Below are 9,734 nucleotides of genomic sequence, written 5' to 3'. Positions count from 1 at the left end.
AGAGAGATATGCCGATTGAATATTCAACTAGCAACAAGGGCAGCAGAATCTCAACAAGCATATGAAATTGCTATAAGGGAACTTACAAACACATTGGCAGATATTGATGCATCCTTCAGTGAAAAAAAAAAATTCAAAAACCTCAAGTCCTCTACCCAGCTGTTAATAATGTGTCTCCGCTTGAAGAAAATATTTATGTTGATGGCGATCATAACACTAGAGTAAGAGGAATTAAAACTAAAGAAAGATCAATCAGTGGATCTAGTAGGCCAAAAAGTTCTTTGGAAAAGGCCACAAAAAAAGAAAGAAAAGTGCTAGAAAAAAGGCATTGCATACATTAAGTGCTCCTGCCACACAAAGTGTTATGGCTTCCACCATCCTAATCCAACACGTATGTTTTATCTTTAATTAATTAACATGATTTCATAAGGGTGCATTAAAGTTAGTTACTTATTTGTATTAATCAACTACCATGAACAGACTTCTTGTAATTTAACCATGGGTGTGCCAATCCAAACTATGAATCGGTTACCTACAAACTTTGTTCAGGTATTCCTTTCATTATCAGTTTTTAACTTGTGTTTGCTTATCATTTCTTTTTCTTCTTAATCTTATTGAGTCATTTTTTTATTTTCTTTGTCCAACTCATGCACTACACAGCTTCATGGTGGCAATAATTTAAACACAAGTTTTCTAGTCCATGAGCAAAATGTAATGCCTCCACAAACGCAATTTAGACAACCATTTTAATTTGCCCAAGTATTATCACTTTAAAGTGTATTTAGTAATTCATCTTATCATTATTTTAAGTATGTTACTCGTTGCACTTATTTTTATTTATGTTGTTTGCCTGCATATCTACGCCAGCAAAACCACATGGGAGGCTATATTACCGTAGGCAGTTATCGGCAATGTTCCTCGAACATGGCTACCTTATCACAAGTAATATAGTTAATCTAAAAACTTAAACTACTTTATTTTGAGTAATTTGTACATAAATAATGATACAAATTATTTCATTCCATGTTTTATGAATGCAGACACGATTGGAAGAAGAACTAGATTTGCTTGGATCTCAATTTACAAGCTAAGAAGAGTCATCATATGGACGTGCAAGATGATAAGTGAGATAAGATTAGAGAATGAGAGGAAAAGGATTGTAGCACCGATGATTTTTCCAAGTCTGTTTCAAAGAGTCATGCTAATATGTTCTAGACGCATGGTAGAGTCTGAGTGAGTAAAACTACATGGGTTTAAAATCAAGATTTCACTCAATTCTTGTTATGCTCTTGTGATATTCGTAAGCTGACAAGCACATGAATTGTTGCCATCAATTTATTAAGGCAATTTCATGACCTTTACTCATGTATCCAATTTCATTGCTACCAGAGCTTTTGGCATTTTCATCTATTATGGTTATATCAAGGTATTGTGATCTTTCAATTTGTATTAGCACGGATTAGTCGATATCAGTTAGTAGTTCAGTTTCTTTGGATGAGACCATGAATTATTTGATAAGAACTCCAGAATTTGAACATACTGACGATGAAGATTTTTCAGAAGTTAACTCTATTGACAAGAAAACAACTAAAAGGCTCTTTGTTCATAGCTGTTCATCACACTTCGATTGTAATTGAACACCCGTTTGTGCTCAATTAAAACCATGCACAACATCAGTGGTTTCGATGAACCTTTTCGTGGCGCTTCCCTGCGCTTGTACTTTACTTGGTTATTTGCGGAAGGAAAGTCAATAGATGAATCTCTTTGCACGGGCTTTTTTGGCTCCATGGTTTAACTTTTATTGTTCTATGTCGTGCTCAACACTTTGCACATGAATTTTTGGCTCCACGGTACAATGCTTGGACATGGAGACTGAAAATTCGAAATGGAATTAAAGACCAAAATTTGGGCAAAGGCCAGCAATGAAAAAAAACAAACAAACAATCATCTCCACTAACTAATCTATCTCAACCTCTTCACATGTCTCATTCACAAATAAAATGAGAAAAAAAATTACTTACAGTAGCTCCTTCACCAGAGTCGTGCACTACTCTATGCATATGGATATTTGGAAGAGTCCAAATGTGTATGCCTTATGCAATTTCTTTTTCCAAAAATTTAGCAGATAACAGAAGTTTAAGGATAACAGAAAAAATAACGGAGTTAGGATTAATGAGTGGGTGGACACGTGTCGCATATTTAGAAGGGTACATAGGGCCCACAGGGGTATTTGGGTGCAGAAAATCTAGACTAGCATTCCTTATCTTTAAACATGTGTATGTTGTAGAAATTTGGATTGATTAGACTAGGACTGTCATACAGAGAATCAAAGTTTCAAAGATTGTATAAAATATATTAAGCATTTTATAGTAGTTTGAGTGAATGTGATACTTATAACACTATTGTGACACACGTGTGAGTTCAATAATTGTGAAAGTCGTACTTTTTACAAAATTAGTTTGGAACTATCACACCCGAAGTTAATGCATGATTATAGTTTTGGACCATATTGATTGAATCAAGCTTTTGAGTTTAGCTTGTCCTTGGTTGAATATATTGGGACATTGCTGGCTGCCCATTACTTTCTTGTTGTTTGTTGTTTGATTGAATCAAGCATGTTGCCTGCCTGAGCATAGCTTTCCTAGTTTTGCAATCTTCATAGTATCAAGTCGTTTCCTTTTCCTAACCATTTACCACAAGAGTTGAATCCTTTTATTCCTCCGAGAAACTAAAATCAATTTGAGGGTAGCCTATTGGTATTGGGGTGTAAGTTCGAATGAAACTTCCAATTTCGCCATTAACATTTTCAATTCGAATTTGAAATTTTCCGAATTCAAATATTTCTAAGAAAAATAAAAAGAAAATTATAATGCATTTAGAGATTTAGAGAATTCTTAATTTCCAAACCAAATTATTTTAAAATTTTTGATTAAAAATTCCAAACTATTCTAACTTTTCTTATAGCGATTTACTAAAAATTTTTATTTTGTAATTATCTTTTATATTTTCATCATATTCATTGTTAGTTTGAATATACTCATAAAAGTGATAAACATTGCAGCATACTGTGGCAAATCTATCATTCGAATCTTGGGGTCCTAGTGTGAAAGGTTCACTTTTTTAGATAGAAACATAGTGCAAAACTTGCAAATTTGTTTTCTGTTTATTCATTGAGGCATTCGTCTAACATTTGGTGGGCTTGTTGTCGTCGGTTAAATGTTGCACATATGCCAACATAGATCAAAATGTCGAAGCAATGTGATGAGTGATATCAAGAGAATTTGTCGAGTGTTGTCGACGTAGCTTGTCGAGATAAAAAAGCAAGTATTACATCAAACACTTGATAAATACAAAAAGAGACTTGTACAAAACATTTGAAGAGTCTCAGAAGACCTTCACATGTATAATTGTCGAACTCTTGGTGTCCTGAAACCACTTTGGTCCTAGTGTGCATCCGCCTCTAGTAGCATATACAAAATTAAATAAATTTATACACAAACACATATACCAAATATTAAGTTATGTTTCAATAACTCGTAAATATATGAATTGGAATTATGTTTTGAAAATTCAAAATTTAGAAATTGTTTCCCTAATTTCCAAGTGTTACTAGGGAATTGAATGCTAGCTTACTCTGTTACGGAAGATGAGGTTCGAAGGGCTTTGTTTCAAATGTATCCGTTTAAATCCCCAGGGCCTGATGAGATGCTACCATTATTTTATCAAAAGTTCTGCCATATTGTGGGCAATGATGTAGTGGGTACGGTGCAGTCCTTTGTGTCAGGAAGGCTACTGAAAGAGGTATGTTATACACATGTGGTGTTGATACCGAAGGTGAAGGAACCTCAGGACATGTCTCAATTGGGTTTGATTAGTTTCTGCAATGTTCTCTACAAAATTTGTGCTAAAGTTTTGGCGAATAGGTTAAAGCCTTTGTTGTCAACACCAATTTCACCATTTCAAAGTGCTTTCGTCCTGGAAGGTTAATTTCTAATAATTCTTTGTTAGCATCTGAGGTTGGTCATTTCCTTCATAATAAAAGGAGTGGGAAAGAGGGATTCCTTATGCTTAAATTGGATTTAAGTAAGGCATATGACCGGGTGGAATGGAGCTTTTTGGAAACTATGATGAAACAAATGGGTTTTGCCGATGCTTGGGTGGCTCTTGTTATGGCTTGTGTGTCTCCAGTTTCGTACTCTTTCTGTGTTAACGGGGATACAAAAGGTTATTTGATTCCTTCGAGAGGTCTATGACACGGTGATCCGCTCTCTCCATATCTCATTTTGCTTTGCGTGGAAGGGTTATTTGCCCTCATTTCTACAAAAGAAAAGGAGGGCTTGTTTTATGGGATTCAGTTGGCAGAATTGGCACCATGTCTTCACCATTTGTTGTTTACAGATGATAATTTGTTCTTCGCACGGGCTACGGTTGATGACTGCGAGGTGGTCCAACATGTGTTAGATGTGTACTATCAAGGATCCGTTCAGGCAATTAATTTTCATAAAAGCAGTGTGGCATTTAGTGTTAATATTGCACCACACTTGCAAGATCAACTCACCTCTTTTCTGAGGGTATAGTGTGTTGAGCGCCATGAGCGTTATTTGGGCTTGCCAAATTTTGTGGGTAAAAATAAGAAGCAGACCTTTTCTTTCATCAATGAGCGGGTTGCTAAACATCTTAATAGATGGAAGAGTAAAATGTTGAGTAGTGAAGAGCGGGAGCTACTTATCAAGGTGGTGACCTAAGCCCCTCCGGCATATGCCATGCAAAACATCTTATTGCCTAAAACCTTTGTTGAAGAACTGCAACAACTAATGGCACGCTTCTGGTGGAGTAGTGATATCGAATCCCGTAAAATTCATTGGATATCTTGGGAGAAGATGTGTAGTCCTAAACAAGAAGGCGAATTGGGTTTTCGGGATCTTTATGCATTCAATTTAGCCTTTTTGGCAAAGCAAGGTTAAAGGCTAGTTCACTATCCGGAGTCATTGGTAGCTCTAGTATTGAAAGCTAAGTATTTCCTAGTGGATCGTTTTGGGATGTCGTGGCACCAGTGTCAGCTTTGTATGTTTGGAAGAGTATTTTGAAGTCACAAAGTGTGTTGGAGCTATGCTCACGATGGGCGATTGGCAATGGTAAATGATGTTCAGGTATGGCACAATTGATGGTTGCCTAGACCATTTACCTTCAGGATTCTTACATCATCCCCTCCTCATCTTGCGGAGCTTCGAGTGAAGGATTTGATTACACCATAGGGTATAGCTTGGAGAGTTGATTTGCTCCAACAACTTTTTTCGGAGGAAGAGGTTCTATTGATTACACCATAGGCTATGCATCCCCATATGTTATGGCATCCTATTCTTCTCATGGTGGAGTGCCTACGTTGGGCTATGGAAAGCCATTTGGAAGGCTTGGGTGTTGCCTAAAGTGAAAATGTGTGCACTAATACCTTACCAACGAGATCAAATTTGGTTACCAAATGAGTAAGGCTTGATGTTTCCTGTCCGAGATGTGATGGCTCCGGGAAACAGTGCAACACGTGTTACGGGACTACAATTTCTCGCGTGCAATGTGGTTTGCTGTGCCTTGGGGCCTGGGTAAGATGTCGAGTTCTGATGAGCCTAAGGAATGATTGTTCAACCTTTTGGATGAGAAGACGATGGATTTTGAAGTAGTATTTATGCTAATTTGGGCTCTGTGGAAGGAAATAAATTGTATGGTCTGGGAGGGGCGTATTAACATCCCTTTCGAGTTGGTTTAGCGGTCTCTGTCTTGGTTGCATGATTTTCATGTAGCTAATAAACTGCCCACCCTGGTTAAGGAACCTCGACAACAACGATGGATAGCGACTAGTGATGGATGGTTCAAGCTGAAGGTTGATGGAGCAACAAAAATGGTGGAAAGGATTGGAGGCGTAGGTGGAGTTATCAGGGGGAGTGATGGTGGTTTCAAGGCAGCGGGAGTGATGGTGGTTTCCAGGCAGCGGGAGTGTGGCGTTTTCAGGGACTGTCATTGATTAAGCAAGTCCAGTTGCTTGCTCTCCATGCAGAGCTGCAACTGATGAGGTCTCTCCGGTGTACCCAAGTGGCAGTCGAAACTGACTCCTTGGAGGCAATGACGGCTTGCAATGAAAGGAACATGGACTTGACAAATCTTGTTTTAATTGCCAATGATATATAGGTGTTGATGGCTGAGTTTGGTGGGTGTACCATTTCATACATCCCACGTTAGTGTACTAGTGTGGCACATCTCCTAGCTAAGTCTTGTTTCTCTAGTGGCGGGACATTCTTTTGGTCTGAGGAACCTCGGATATTATTCGAGATGTACTTCACCAAGATGTACACTTGATTTGAGTTATTTTATCAATAAAGCTATCATATCAACAACAACAACAACAACAACAACAACAAAGCCTTTTCCCACTAAGTGGGGTCGGCTATATGAATCCTAGAACACCATTGCGCTCGGTTTTGTGTCATGTCCTCCGTTAGATCCAAGTACTCAAGTCTTTTCTTAGGGTCTCTTCCAAAGTTTTCCTAGGTCTTCCTCTATCCCTTCGGCCCTGAACCTCTGTCCTGTAGTCACATTTTCGAACCGGAGCGTCAGTAGGCCTTCTTTACACATGTCCAAACCACCGGAACCGATTTTCTCTCATCTTTCCTTCAATTTTGGCTACTCCTACTTTGCCTCGGATATCCTCATTCCCAATCTTATCCTTTCTCGTGTGCCCATACATCCCACGAAGCATCCTCATCTCCGCTACACCCATTTTGTGTACGTGTTGATGCTTCACCGCCCAACATTCTGTGCCATACAACATCGCTGGCCTTATTGCCGTCCTATAAAATTTTCCTTTGAGCTTCAGTGGCCTACGACGGTCACACAACACGCCGGATGCACTCTTACACTTCATCCATCCAGCTTGTATTCTATGGTTGAGATCTCCATCTAATTTTCCGTTCTCTTGCAAAATAGATCTTAGGTAGCGAAAACGGTCACTTTTTGTGATCTTCGCTAGATTGCTCCGGTCATTAGTGTGGATAAGTATATAAATGGATAGAGATAGGAAAGCAAACACAAGATGTACGTGGTTGACCCAGATTGGCTACGTCCACGGAATAGAGGAGTTCTCATTAATTGTGAAGGGTTTACACAAGTACATAGGTTCAAGCTCTCCTTTAGTGAGTACAAGTGAATGATTTAGTACAAATGACATTAGGAAATATTGTGGGAGAATGATCTCGTAACCACGAAACTTCTAAGTACCGGAGTGTGGTATCATCTTGACTTGCCTTATCTGTCTCATAGGTAGATGTGGCATCTTCTCTAGAAGTACTCTTCCTCCATCCAGGGGTGGTATCTGTAACTGGTGGAGATGCACAAGGTAATGTATCAATTTCACTTGAAGCTTACTTGTAGTTTCAGGCTTGGTCAAGCGCGATACAAACCATGTAGTAGGAGTCCCCCAAGTCACCGGGCTAGAGGATCTGCTGAAAGAGGTGACAGACAAGGTAAGCAATCAGAGCTCCGGCTGATTGTTCACATTCTCCCTATCTTGCAGGCAGCATGAAGGATAAAGAGAAGAAAAATGAGAAGAGATGATATGGGATACTTTTGCTTTTGAATAAGTAACTTTCCACAAGCTTATTCTTGAACCGGGCTGGAGGGTTTTCTGGTTTCCTCCAGAGTATAAGGCCGACTGAAGAATTTGAGGGTCAAAACAAGTCCATCAAATCTAGAGTACGTTCAACCCTGCTGATATGGGATACTTTTGCTTTTGACAGAGTAGTGGATGTATCGGCACGTGTGCTGTTACGCTTGTCTCCACATGCTTCCTTGTATCCTTCTCACTTGCCCTATCTGTTCCTCAGGCAGATGCGGTATCTTCCCTGGAAGCATAAGATGTTGAAGATGAGTACTCGAGAGCAATGCCAGGTAAGTAATCAGGTAAGGGGTTCCAGGCAGTCAGTTCCTGGCTGGAAGCTTGATTCCAAGTGCTGACTGATTGCTCTCTTTCTCCTTGTCTTGCAGGTAAGAACAAGGCCAAAGGAAAAGACAGGGAAAAAGCATGATATGGGATACTCTTGCTTTTAACCCTGATGATATGAGATATTCTTGCTCTAGTATAGCTTGTTTACAGAGGTATTATCCGGGGGAAAGAAAGTTGAATATTTCGAAAGGCTTCGTTGGGAGTGCCCTCTCAGATAAGAGAAAGGGTTGAGCATTTTTGCAGGTCTGCCTGTCCGTTAGGGATGGAGGTCGACATATATAAGAGTCTCCCTAACATCAAGTAATAATGCTATTCCTTTACCCTGCTTGGTCATAGCACGGTAGTGGGAGCTGTCAGCTTCACATGTTTTAACTCTGTCAGAGCACTTTGAAAAAGTGGTCTGTGGTATCTGGAAAGCTGATGTTGCGTGTGAAGATTACAGACAAGCTTTATCCAAGGAGATCCAGCTCTTGAAGTTGGGAAATTGGTGCCTCTTCGGTTTTCGAACAAGCAATCCTGTCGGGGGTCTGGCTCTCGAGATTCGGAGAACGATGCCTCTTCGATTTTTGAGAAAGCAATCATGTTGGGGGTCTGGCTCTCGAGATTCGGAGAGCGGTCTCTTCGATTTTTGAGAAAGTAATCATGTTGGGAGTCTGGCTCTCGAGATTCGGAGGGTGGTGCCTCTTCGATTTTGGAGCAAGCAATCTTGTTGAGAGTGTTTTCTCGAATGTGAGTAAAGGTTGGGCATGTTTGCTAGTCTACCTTGCCACGAAACACAGAGGTTGACACACAGGGACTTTCCAATTATCCAGCAGTGGTACTGTTCCTTTACCCTCTCTTCGATTTTTGAGAAAATAATCATGTTGGGAGTCTGGCTCTCGAGATTCGGAGGGCGGTGCCTCTTCGATTTTGGAGCAAGCAATCTTGTTGGGAGTGTTTTCTCGAATGTGAGTAAAGGTTGGGCATGTTTGCTAGTCTACCTTGCCACGGAGCACAAAGGTTGACACACAGGGACTTTCCAATTATCCAGCAGTGGTACTGTTCCTTTACCATCTCTTCGATTTTTGAGAAAGTAATCATGTTGAGAGTCTGGCTCTCGAGATTCGGAGGGCGGTGCCTCTTCGATTTTGGAGCAAGCAATCCTGTTGGGAGTGTTTTCTCGAATGTGAGTAAAGGTTGGGCATGTTTGCTAGTCTACCTTGCCACGAAGCATAGAGGTTGACACACCGGGACTTTCCAATTATCCAGCAGTGGTACTGTTCCTTTACCCTTGTGGGTAATAATATGGTAGCTAGACCTTCAAAATTTATGTGTCTAAACTTTGTTAGTGTTGTTTCTTTGCAATTCTTTTACTCTTCTTGGTCAGAGCGATGTAGCGGGAGCTGTAAGCTTCACGTGTCTCAACTTTGTCAGAGAACTTTGGAAAAGTTATCTGTGGTACCCATGAGTTACTGTTGCGTGTGGGAAGTGGGTGATTGAACAGTACAATTCATGTGTTTTCTACTTCGCCAGAATCTTCGACAGAATGCCCATAATTTTTGCAAAGCTGAGTGGGCGTTTGACAGGTGCTGACAAGGCTGGAAAAGTAGGTGCCTCTTCGATTTCTGGGATCGGCCCTCGTGGTCTCTGAGCAACCCAGCTTTTGAGAAAGCAAGCCTCTTCGATTTCTGAGATCGGCCTTCGTGGTATTTGAGTAGCCCAGCTTTTGAGAAAGAAAACGCCTCTTCGATTTCTGAGATCGACC

Source organism: Malus sylvestris, chromosome 11 (assembly GCF_916048215.2).
Source record: "Malus sylvestris chromosome 11, drMalSylv7.2, whole genome shotgun sequence".
Lineage (NCBI taxonomy): Eukaryota > Viridiplantae > Streptophyta > Magnoliopsida > Rosales > Rosaceae > Malus > Malus sylvestris.
Note: the sequence above shows the minus strand (reverse complement) of the source record.